The sequence below is a fragment of the Leucoraja erinacea genome, chromosome 1 (assembly GCF_028641065.1).
Source record: "Leucoraja erinacea ecotype New England chromosome 1, Leri_hhj_1, whole genome shotgun sequence".
Taxonomy (NCBI): Eukaryota; Metazoa; Chordata; class Chondrichthyes; order Rajiformes; family Rajidae; genus Leucoraja; species Leucoraja erinaceus.
Window position 1 is genome coordinate 16,898,737 of NC_073377.1, and position 11,591 is coordinate 16,910,327.

The window sequence follows — 11,591 nt, forward strand, 5'->3', positions numbered from 1 at the left end:
TCCCTAACCAGTCTGAAGAAGGGTTTTTCTTTCGACTCGAAACATCACCCATTCCTTCTCTCCAGAGATGCTGCCTGTCCCGCTGAGTTACTCCAGCTTTTTATGTCTATCTTATTAGAGGGCATTACGCAGAAGGAGAGGTTCAGCAAACTTTGTTTTCTCTGGAATATCAGATACTAAGGGGAGTCCTAATAGAATTGCATAGCGGTATAACAAACATAAATAAGGTAGACAGAATCTTTTCTCCAGGGTGGAGATGTCAAATATTGGAGGGCATAGCTTTGTCAGAGGGAGAAAGTTTAAAGTAGATGAGCAGGGCAAGTTATTTACACAGAAAATGGTTGGTACCAGGGAGAGATATGATAGTGGTGTTTAAGAGGTTCTTAGATAGTCACACTGCATTTCGTTGTCTCTGTACTATACACTGCACAATGACAATAAAGTGGAATCTGAATATCTAGGGAATGGAGGGAGATGGATCATGTGCAGGCAGAAGGGATTAGTTTAATTTGGCATCGTTTGAAACAGACATTGTGAGCCAATGTAGCTGTGCTACTCAATTACAGAGGATTATAATAAGCGAGTTCAGTATTACAACTGCGCATGCCCAGATCATGGGTCATTCGGGATAAACATTCTCGCCAGCTGAGCTACTGTGTGTGTACGGACCTGCGTTTCATACGTATTTTCCAGTTTTGCTTCTTAGAAGGAAGAAAATACTGCTTTTAAAACTATTAACCAGGTGTATTTATGGTTAATTTGTGCAAAACTACAATGATTTTGGTGGTTTTGTTGCTTCATGCTTCGGTGAGTGAGCGGGATTGTGATGATGAATAACAAACACGTTTTTATTGTGTTTGGTTTGGAGGGGAGGGGGGGGGGGAGGGGGGTGCGAATGAAATGAAATGTATGATTTTCAAAACTAACTCTAGATAATATGAAAAGTATTTGTGGGGTTTTCATCTCTTACTATACTCGTCCACGGCCACGGGTTGTATGCACGTTTGTTGACTTCTGAATGAGTTCTACATGTACATGTGTAATAAAGTCGTGTAGGACAAAACTTAGTCATGAGTCTCCTGACTAGTCATGTCTCTTCTGATTCCAATTACATTGGAAAATTAATCAGTATTTGACATTCCAATTTTCTGTTATAATTTTGTGATTGTATAAATTAGTTCAATATACTTGCACCATTTTCTTTTGCATTTTGCATTATGTAATGGACATGCTCACAAAACCCTATTTGAATTAATGAATAATTGACTTTGTTATTTTTTTTTTTAATATGTTACTGGGCAAAGCCATGCGCATTTGTGCAATTTTGGGCTGTGGGAGCAGCACGTATCACCTGAATAAGTGGATGCAGAATGTGTGTGACAGCCACTACTGTAAATTTGCAACGTGAAACTGTTTCTGCCCACCTCCCTTCAAACACAACCCATTTCTGACAGAGAAGACGGATGGAGCAGCCCAGTTGTGTTGGACCAAACTGGTCAACCAAAAGGACGTGAAAGGCAAGAATTGGCAGCCTGACCCCAAAGGCAACAGCCGTGTGTGCTCTAAGCATTTTGTGGACGGTGAGCCAACAACGCTCAATCCAGACCCGGTTCTGAATCTTGATTATTTGTTATTGAACTCCCCAATGTCCCCACGAGCACTCCCTCGCAGAGATGGAAAACCTTCAAATAAACGAAGAAAGTCATTGATAGCAACGCAAACCAATGTTGACCAACATGTTGATGATGGACCAGACAACAGGCATTTATGAGCTTTTGCTACAGATCATGCTTATGTGTACAAATGCAGCTGTCAATGTAAGTAGCTCATTCTAAGCTTCCCCCCCAGTCTAGTTTCAGTCAAAAATCACTGAGTCAAGCACTTGCACAACTAATCTTTATTTTGACAAAACACAATTACAGTTCCCACTACTATACCTAACCACCGCTGGTTCGATCCTCGTATTTGCCTCTCTATCGCCTCATTTCAGCAGAGAAACTCCAGAAGGTCACGCAGTCCTAAGCATTCTCCCAGAAGACCGACACAGGACCTCGTGGGAGTGGCCTTTTATAGATCCCCGAACCTTGAGGGGCCGAACCACATAGGGGTGGTCTCTATACAGTCCAATAACAGATATCGATTAACACGGTATATGATAGACATTTCCCTAACCCAATAATACATTAACTAATACAATGTATTCAAATGGAGCTTCTGAAAGGAAGCAAACATAGCAATATTTGCCCAGATATTCAAGAAACCCAGACAAGGCTCAATACTTAATCCAATCAACATCTAGCAATGTAAAGCTTTGCAACAACATGTACAATGTCTGGTTTGCATTCATCCAATCCATTTCATGCAATTTGCACCTAATTGTCAGGATCTGCAGATGTTTCATTCTCTTCTTGCAGCTCTTATCTAGGCTGTAGACAAACTGGCACCATTCTGCAGCTTGTCCTAATTCTGCAGAAGGCACATTTAAATTGACCAAATGGCCTAGCAGCCCAGAAGCCTTTACTCAATTTTAGTGTCCTGGCCTCTCCAATTTGGCCAGAATTAACATCAAGAGAACTGCATTTGCATGGGATGCTTCCAAAAACAGAAGGACATAAACAAACTGACAGACAAAGTTGAAATGTTGGAAGACAAGGTAGAAGAATTGAAACTAAAACTGAAAAATGCTGCAGCTAAAAAACCTTTTGTAGCAATATCAAGACAACAAAAATGTGAGAAGATTGACAGGGCTTTCTTCGAAGGAAGACTTATGGCCCTGTCCCACTGTATGAGTTCATTCAAGTGCTCTCCTGAGTTTAAAAAAAAAAATCAAACTCGCGTTAAGCATGTAGAGTGAACGTAGCGGGTACGTCGGAGCTCGGGGACGTCTCTTAGCGGCTCGTAACGTTAACGGCAGGTACTCGGGAAGACTCGCTAACGGCAGGTAAGCTCGGGAAGACATGAAGATTTTTCAACATGTTGAAAAATGTCCACGAGAGCCCTGAGTACTGACAAGCGGCCATTACCGTAATTCTTCGAGATCGAATCAGGGCAAGCTTGGGGAGAACTCTTGAATGAACTCGTACAGTGGGACAGGGCTTTTCGACTACCTATGCGAGTATGTGAAGCATTAAGCAATGAAAATGAGATATTGGGAGGGGAAGATTGGCCAGTACTAAAGTACCAAGAACATTTAAACAATCGCCAAAGAACTCTGGGCCCAAATCAAAACTCAGCATCAAGGATGAAATGGTAATCGTGGTTGATGAAGCTACGCCTTGGGCTGTCGATGTTGTTTCTCGCTGATCATTTTGATCGGAAGTTCAACTTTATATTCAACCAGATTTGATATGAACTGAAATCCAGAACTCAATCAGTAACTGTACAGAAGTTCATACAACTCTTAATTTCTTTCATTCAATGTAATAATTTATCAACCATTATTTCAGTGTACCGTAGCCATTAAGTTACATGTATATGTTTAGAAGTAGTCACACATATGCATAGTACTTATGTCGAGTTGCAGCTCAAAACTACAAAATGATATTGACTTTCTTTCAAGTAAACAAAATTAAAATGTATGGTATATACCCGTCTTTTTCAACCCCCTGTCCGCTAAAAAATGCTTAAAAGCTTCGACGTTCCATCGCAGAAAATCATCCAGTGTCACATCGTCATAATTTAGGTCAGCCATAACCAATATAAGATTCAAAGAAGACGAAAACTCAGACTGAAAATGTACTCACAGTTTATACAGCGCTGCGTTCGCTTTTTTAAAATCCCGAATGAACTTTGACAAATCCCATGATTCCTTGCGTTTATCAAGCTACCAAATTTGCTTATTCATGAGGAGCATAGATAGTGAGGATCTGAGGATGTTTTTTTTTTTACCTGTTTGCTCCCACATCCCAAAGATGTGCGGGGTTGTCTGTTGATTGGACTCTGTAAATTGCCCCTAGTGTGTCGGGAGTGGATGAAAAAATTGGATAACATAGAACTAGTTGAACAGATCGATCAATGGTCGGTGTAGACTCGGTGGATGGAAGGGCCTGTTTCCATGCCCTATCTCTAAAGCTTTAATTTAATAGGAACCTGAGGGGTAACTTTTTTTACACAAAGGGTGGTGGGATATGGAACACGCTGCCTGAGGAGGTAGTTGAGGCAGGTACTATCACAACATTTAAGAGACATTTAGTACATGGATAGGATAGGTTTAAAGGGTTAGGGGCCAAGCACGGGCATGTGGGACTAGTGTAAATGAGTTTGGAAATGCTAAAGCTGTGTTGCCTTTGGTTTGGAAATGCTAAAGCTGTGTTGCCTAATTAAAGTTGCCTTGACTAATTAAATTTGCCTTGCCTAATTAAATTTGCCTTGCCTAATTAAAGTTGCCTTGCCTAATTAAAGTTGCCTTGCCTTCTATATAATTAAAAGTCTAATCTTGACCACTTCCTGTTTGCGCTTTATATTAATTTTAGAAAAAACGCTACCATGTAGGGCTGTGATTTTTGGCCATCTTACTCAGTCCCCCTCCGCTCATCAGGTGCTGAGGATTTTTCCCATTGATGAAAAATAAAAGAGTTATTAGTATTTTAAAAATGTTGAGATTCTCGCTCCTGTCAATCATGCCGTCAAGGCCGCGCCCCTTCTAGTAGGAGGGGGAGGGACTATAGTGTGGGCATGGCTCATTCTCTGCAAAACGGAGAGGTCACAACTCGCTGTCTTTAATGGCCTTGCACCCTGCTTGAAATGGTATGAAACTGCACTTGAGTTTGGTGGCCTTGCACCCTGCTTGAAGTGGTAAGAAACTGCACTTGAATTTGGTGGCCTTGCACCCTGCTTGAAATGGAATTTCAAGGAATAGCCATGAGTGAACTGCCAGCCCAACAGCCATGAGTGAGCTGCCAGCACAACAGGCTTGAGTGAGTGAGCCGCCAGCCCAAGAATCCATTCGGCCCACATTAGTCCATATTAGTCCTCTGGAAACCAGTCCCTTCAGCCCACAACACCCATACTAGCGTTCCAGAAAGCCCCCCACAGGCCACCAATATTGCAATTGGTGGAGAGGTGGAATATTGCGTTGGGGGACCAGCCCTCCCGTGTGATCCTGGAACCCAACGGGTCCCACTTAGTCTAGTTTAAACCATTGATAATATATCTCACAAAAGGCAAGAGACGCTGCATTGAGAATTTCAGAGAGCCATTGAAAACACCTTGCCCATCGTATAAGCACCTGTACCATCTTGTGGCACTAGAAATGTTTGAAAATCATAATCAGAGCCTGTCTTTATACTCTTTTACTTCTCAGCGGCCAAGGATAGATCTTTGCTGGCCTAATGATTTATTTCTTTTCACAGGTGCAAAATCCCTTAATACGTCTTCCCGAACTTAACCATATCTATTGAACAGTTTTCATCATTTGCAAAGCATAGTTTTCTTCATTTTATTTCTAATATGTTTGTGATGTTTATTTTCTCCTTAAATCTTTAATTGCTCCAGGCTTTCTGCAACAATAAGCGCTTGATATTGGACAAAACCTTCCTTTTTTTTTGCACCATGCCCCATTTTAAGCTCCTTCATACACGTCAGGAATATATTTTTAAGTTCCACTCTTTATCACTGTAGTAATTAGAGCACATTCATCTGAAAAATAAATAATCCCTCATCTCCCGTACTTTGTTTTTGCTAAATTATACATTTGCGTAGAACTATTGGCTCTTGTTTTTAATGTCTACATACATTGAAAATAAATGGGTATCCAGAGCTCAAAGATAAAGGAGGTAATTTGTGCTTGGAATCAGACATGTAGGCAATGTACTAAATAAGGAAAAGTGAATCATGGTGCGCGGAGAACAATGAGATCAGTGTGGGCAAGGCCAGTTTGAATTTTAGAAGGAGGTGGAGTTGGGGCTCCAGAAGAGTATTAAGATGGATAAATCCCCAGGACCTGATGGAATCCAACCCAGATTTTTTTGAGAGACATTGCAAGGACCTTGACGAAGATCTTGCATCTTCTCAAGCCGCAGGCAAGATGTACGGAGGACTGGAAAGATAGCTAACATTGTTCATTTGTTTAATAATAACAATAATAATATCTTTTATTGTCATTGCACATAAGCGCAGCGAGATTTGGTATGCAGCTTCCATCCAATGTTATAACATAAATAACTAATAAAATTTAGATTTAGATACAGATACACCGAGAACATGGTTTGTAAAAGAACAGCAAAATAGTCAAAACAGTTCAAACAGACTAAAGTGCAGATGTATCTGTGCGACGTGACCATCCGAGGGACACAGTCCAGGGGGGTGGGGGGCACTCAGCAGGGCCGGTTCAGAGCCGCTATAGCTCTAAGCTGTTCATGAGTCTGGAGGTTCGGGCTTGTAACGTCTGCTGGAGGGAAGTAGTTCGAACAGTCCATTACAAGGGTGTGAGGAGTCTTTATTGATGCTGACGGCCTTAGAAACATAGAAACCTAGAAAATAGGTGCAGGAGTAGGCCATTCGGCCCTTCGAGCCTGCACCGCTATTCAATATGCAATCCAGAAATGTGGGTGTGGCTCAGTCTCAGCAAGATGGAGGAGGGAGAGGTCACGACTCGCTGTCTTTAGTGGCTTTGCACCCTACTTCAAATGGTATGAAACTGCACTTGAATTTGGTGGCCTTGCACCCTGCTAGAAGTGGTACGAAACTGCACTTGAATTTGGTGGCCTTATACCCTGCTTGAAATAGAATTTCAAGGATTAGCCGTGAGTCAACTACCAGCCCACCAGCCGTGAGTGAGTGAGTTGCCAGCACAACAGGCTTGATTGACTGAGATGCCAGCCCAAGATGCCAGCCCAAGAATCCATTTGGCGCACAATTTGCATACTAGCCCTCTGGAAACCAGTCCCTTCAGCCCACAACACCCATACTAGTGCTCCAGAAAGCCCCCTCCCCCCCCCTTTATCTTGGTATCATGTTCTTTCCAGAGATTGTGAGCTAAAGGGCCTGTTCCTGAGCTGTACTGTTTAATTTTGTATTTGGCTTTGCATCAACTGTCCAGTCCTATTCCTACCCCAACCTCGTCCTTTCGCATTACTATTCTATGCTAATGGTACTGCCATCAACACTTTCTCCCACTGATATTAACTGCATCTTCTTGGTTTCCTTTGCCAAAATTAGGCCCCTTGTTGGTCTTACAATCTATTGGAAAGTCCCCAAAGTACATTAATTGTGCACCATATTCGCTCAGTTAACAGTAAAGTGGTGGAATTCTACTATTGTCACTACCCTACTGTTTTATACTTCACAGAAATATATATTTTGCTTTTATATCAAGACATAGTTGTCACTAGGAAAGCAAGCAGTTGTTGCCCATCCTTAATTGTCCTTGAACTGAGTGGCATGCTGGAGCTTTTCAGTCAACCACATTACTAAGCATCCAGAGTCACTTTCAGGCCAGACTAAGCAAGGATAGCAGACTTCCTCCCCTGAAGGACATTAGTGATCCAGATAAGTTTTAAAAACAATATGGTAATTTCATGGTCATCATACCTAACACCATTTGTTTGTTATTAAAAAAATCTAGATTATTGAATTTCACATTTGCCATGGTGGGATTTATACTCGTATCTCTGAATGATTAGTCCAGCCACCTGTGTTACGAGTCTAGTACATTAACCATATTTGGTTTGCTGTGAGTTTAATATCCGCACAGCAATGTAATTACCCCCGATTCCCCTTCAGATCAACCTTCATGGACTAACATTTTGATTTAATGCATCATTCCTCTTTATTGGTAATTTTTTTTAAACTAAAATTACTATAATTCCCTCTTTTATTTATCCCCCTATCCCATCTGAAAACTCTGTAACCAGGTTTTCAGCAATGTCATTCCTTTCCATCTTTAAGCCATGTTTCAATATTACTAATGCCGTCAACTGCTGCATAACTGTCAGCTAAGCTGTTAGGACAGTGAGACCTGTTGGATTGAAGATTGGGTAGTGACAAACCGCTAATTTTCCTTTTTATTAAGCTTTATTGCTTCCAATCTTCCTTATTAATTTGTTGCCATTTATATTCAACTTATTCTTAGAAACTAAAATATTGTACCTACCACTCCAACACCACCAGCACTTTGGAAAACATAGAAACATTGAAATTAGGTGCAGGAGTAGGCCATTCGGCCCTTCGAGCCTGCACCGCCATTCAATATGATCATGGCTGATCATCCAACTCGGTATCCTGTACCTGCCTTCTCCCCATACCCCCATTCTTCACTGCCTGCTGCACCTGCATGCCTACTTTCAATGACTGGTGTACCATGACACCCAGGTCTCGTTGCATCTCCCCTTTTCCTAATCGGCCACCATTCAGATAATACTCTCCTGTTTTTGCCACCAAAGTGGATAACCTCACATTTATCCACATTATACTGCATCTGCCATGCATTTGCCCATTCACCCAGCCTCTCCAAGTCACCTTGCAGCCTTCTAGCATCCTCCTCACAGCTAACGTTGCCCCCCAGCTTCGTGTCATCCGCAAACTTGGAGATGTTGCATTCAATTCCCTCGTCCAAATCATTAATAAAACATAACCATCAGGATGTGCTGCTGCTCCCTGCTTATAAGCATAAACTGAAGCGTGAGGATCATGTACAGAAAATTATACAGTGTATAATTATACAGTGTATAATTCTCTGCCTCAGAAGGCGGTGGAGGCCGGTTCTCTGGATGCTTTCAAGAGAGAGATAGATGCTCTTAAAGATAGCGGAGTCAGGGGATATGGGAAGAAAGCAGGAATGGGGTACTGATTGTGGGTGATCAGCCATGATCACATTGAATAGCGGTGCTGGCTCGAAGGGCCAAATGGCCTACTCCTGCACCTATTGTCTATTGTAGGAAGGAACTGCAGATGATGGTTTAAACTGAAGATAGACACAAAAAGCTGGAGTAACTCAGTGGGTCAGATAGCATCTCTGGAGAAAAGGAATAGGTGACGTTTCGGGTCGAGACCCTTCTTCAGACCCAGTGTCGCTTTGATTTAATAGACAGCTTTGGACAGATCCGTGACCACTTCAGACTGGTCCATGTTCAAAAACTCAGCAGCCAACCTAATTGAGTACATCATTGTTGTCACAGACTTCATCAGTAAGTGCCAAAGAAGTCAATCCAAGTATTCCCCATCCATAAACTATAGATGAACTGTGAGATCCACTCCCGAGTGAACACTAATTCTGAGGTGTTCAAGTCGTGTGTTTCTGATATGTACTAGTAATCTTCGATTAACCTTCGCTAAGCAATCAGGGATGCCAAGAGACAATTCCAGACCAAACTGGCATCCCAGACTAACCACAAGGACACCCATTGACTGTGACAAGGCTCTGCATGCTACAATGGGCTACAAAGCCATGTTGTGCAGAATCTCTGACAACAGCGCATCCCTTCCTGAACAGAAGGTCAGTGGAATGACATCACCTGCAGCGAGAGCTTTGAGTTCATCTGTACCCACAGTCACTGTCATAGACAACAGCCTTCCTGAGAGCGAACCTGCAGAAGGCGACTGGACAGATGGACTCCTAAGCCGTCCTCGGAACTTGCAAGGACCAATTGGCAAGAATATTCATGGATATCTTGAACTACTCCCTCCCTTAATATTAGATTCCCATCTGCTTTAAGAAGACTGTTATCATCCTGGTGCAAAACAAAAACAAGGTTGTGTGTGCTTTAACTACCATAATGAAGTGCTTTGAGAGACTGGTCATGATGTACATCAACTCCAGCCTCCCACACAGCTGCACTGATCCACTGCAATTGGTCTATCATGACAGGTCCAGGGCGGACACTGCTTTCCTGGTTTTATATTCATCCCATGAAAAACAGGATAACAAGGATATCTACATCAGACTCCTGCTTATTGACGAGCTCTACTTTAACACCATTACCAATCAAAGTAATCTCCAAACACTTGGACCCAGCATCCCTTTCTGCAACAGGATCCTTGACTTCCTGACCCCATCTCGTCATTGTTTGTGATCCACTACCATGGTATCTGCTGCAAATTGTAAATAGTGTTAGAGAAGAAACCAGTCATTACCAACCTACCACCCCCATTGAGTCCATTTACACTTCACTTTGCCTCGGGTAAGCAGCCAACACTATCATGGATCACTCACATAGGGTCCTTCTCTCGTCCTCCCTCTAACATTGGCTAGGAGATACAAAAGCTAACGGCACATACCACAAGAGTCACTTCTTCCCTGCTATTATTAGTCTTGAATATTCCCTGAATATTAGTCTTAATCTTGGCCAAATAGGAAAAGGGGAGATGCAACGAGACCTGGGTGTCATGGTACACCAGTCGTTGAAAGTAGGCATGCAGGTGCAGCAGGCAGTGAAGAAAGCGAATGGTATGTTAGCATTCATAGCAAAAGGATGTGAGTATAAGAGCAGGGAGGTTCTACTGCAGTTGTACAGGGTCTTGGTGAGACCACACCTGGAGTATTGCGTACAGTTTTGGTCTCCAAATCTGAGAAAAGACATTCTTGCCATAGAGGGAGTACAGAGAAGGTTCACCAGACTGATTCCTGGGATGTCAGGACTTTCATATGAAGAAAGACTGGATAGACTCAGCTTGTACTCGCTAGAATTTAGAAGATTGAGGGGGGATCTTATAGAAACTTACAAAATTCTTAAGGGGTTGGACAGGCTAGATGCAGGAAGATTGTTCCCGATGTTGGAGAAGTCCAGAATAAGGGGTCAGAGTTTAAGGATAAAGGGGAAATCTTTTAGGACTGAGATGAGAAAAACATTTTTTATGGTGAATCTCTGGAATTCTCTGCCACAGAAAGTAGTTGAGGCCAGTTCATTGGCTATATTTAAGAGGGAGTTAGATGTGGCCCTTGTGGCTAAAGGGATCAGGGGGTATGGAGAGAAGGCAGGTACAGGATACTGAGTTGGATGATCAGCCATGATCATATTGAATGGCAGTGCAGGCTTGAAGGGCCGAATGGCCTACTCCTTCATCTATTTTCTATGTTTCTATGAATGCTGATGTTGAATTATTTCTTTCAATCTACCTTATTGCGGCCTTTGCTCTTTATTTTAGTTTGCATATTCTCTGTAGCTCTAACACTATATGTTGCACTCCATTTATTCTCTATAATGCACATTCTGATTGTACCCATATAGCATGATTTGCTTGGCTAGCACCCAAAAAAAGTTTTTCACTGTATCTCGGTACACAAGACAATAATAAACCAATACCATCCCACTGTCAAGTTTAAAGTGCTGAAGATAAACTTCTGCAGTAAGCATATTGGTCCTGCTGTGTTAAATGCAACTCATCCAGTTTGTTCCCTTCCACCTGCTGCAGAAGTAGCCCCATTGATCCAGATATAGAAAGCTTTATTTCTGTATTGCCTCCTCACTTGTGATGGATGTACACTAATCTCCTATACTTAATGTTTAATACACGATTCTTATTTTGTGCATTTGTGTCTATGTTACAATCCATACGCCAGACTAAGCTTGAACAGTTTTGTCTCATTCTGCAAATTGTTTTGTTCTTATCATGCTCCAAAGCTGATTTCCATTTGCTGTGGGCTATTAACAGAC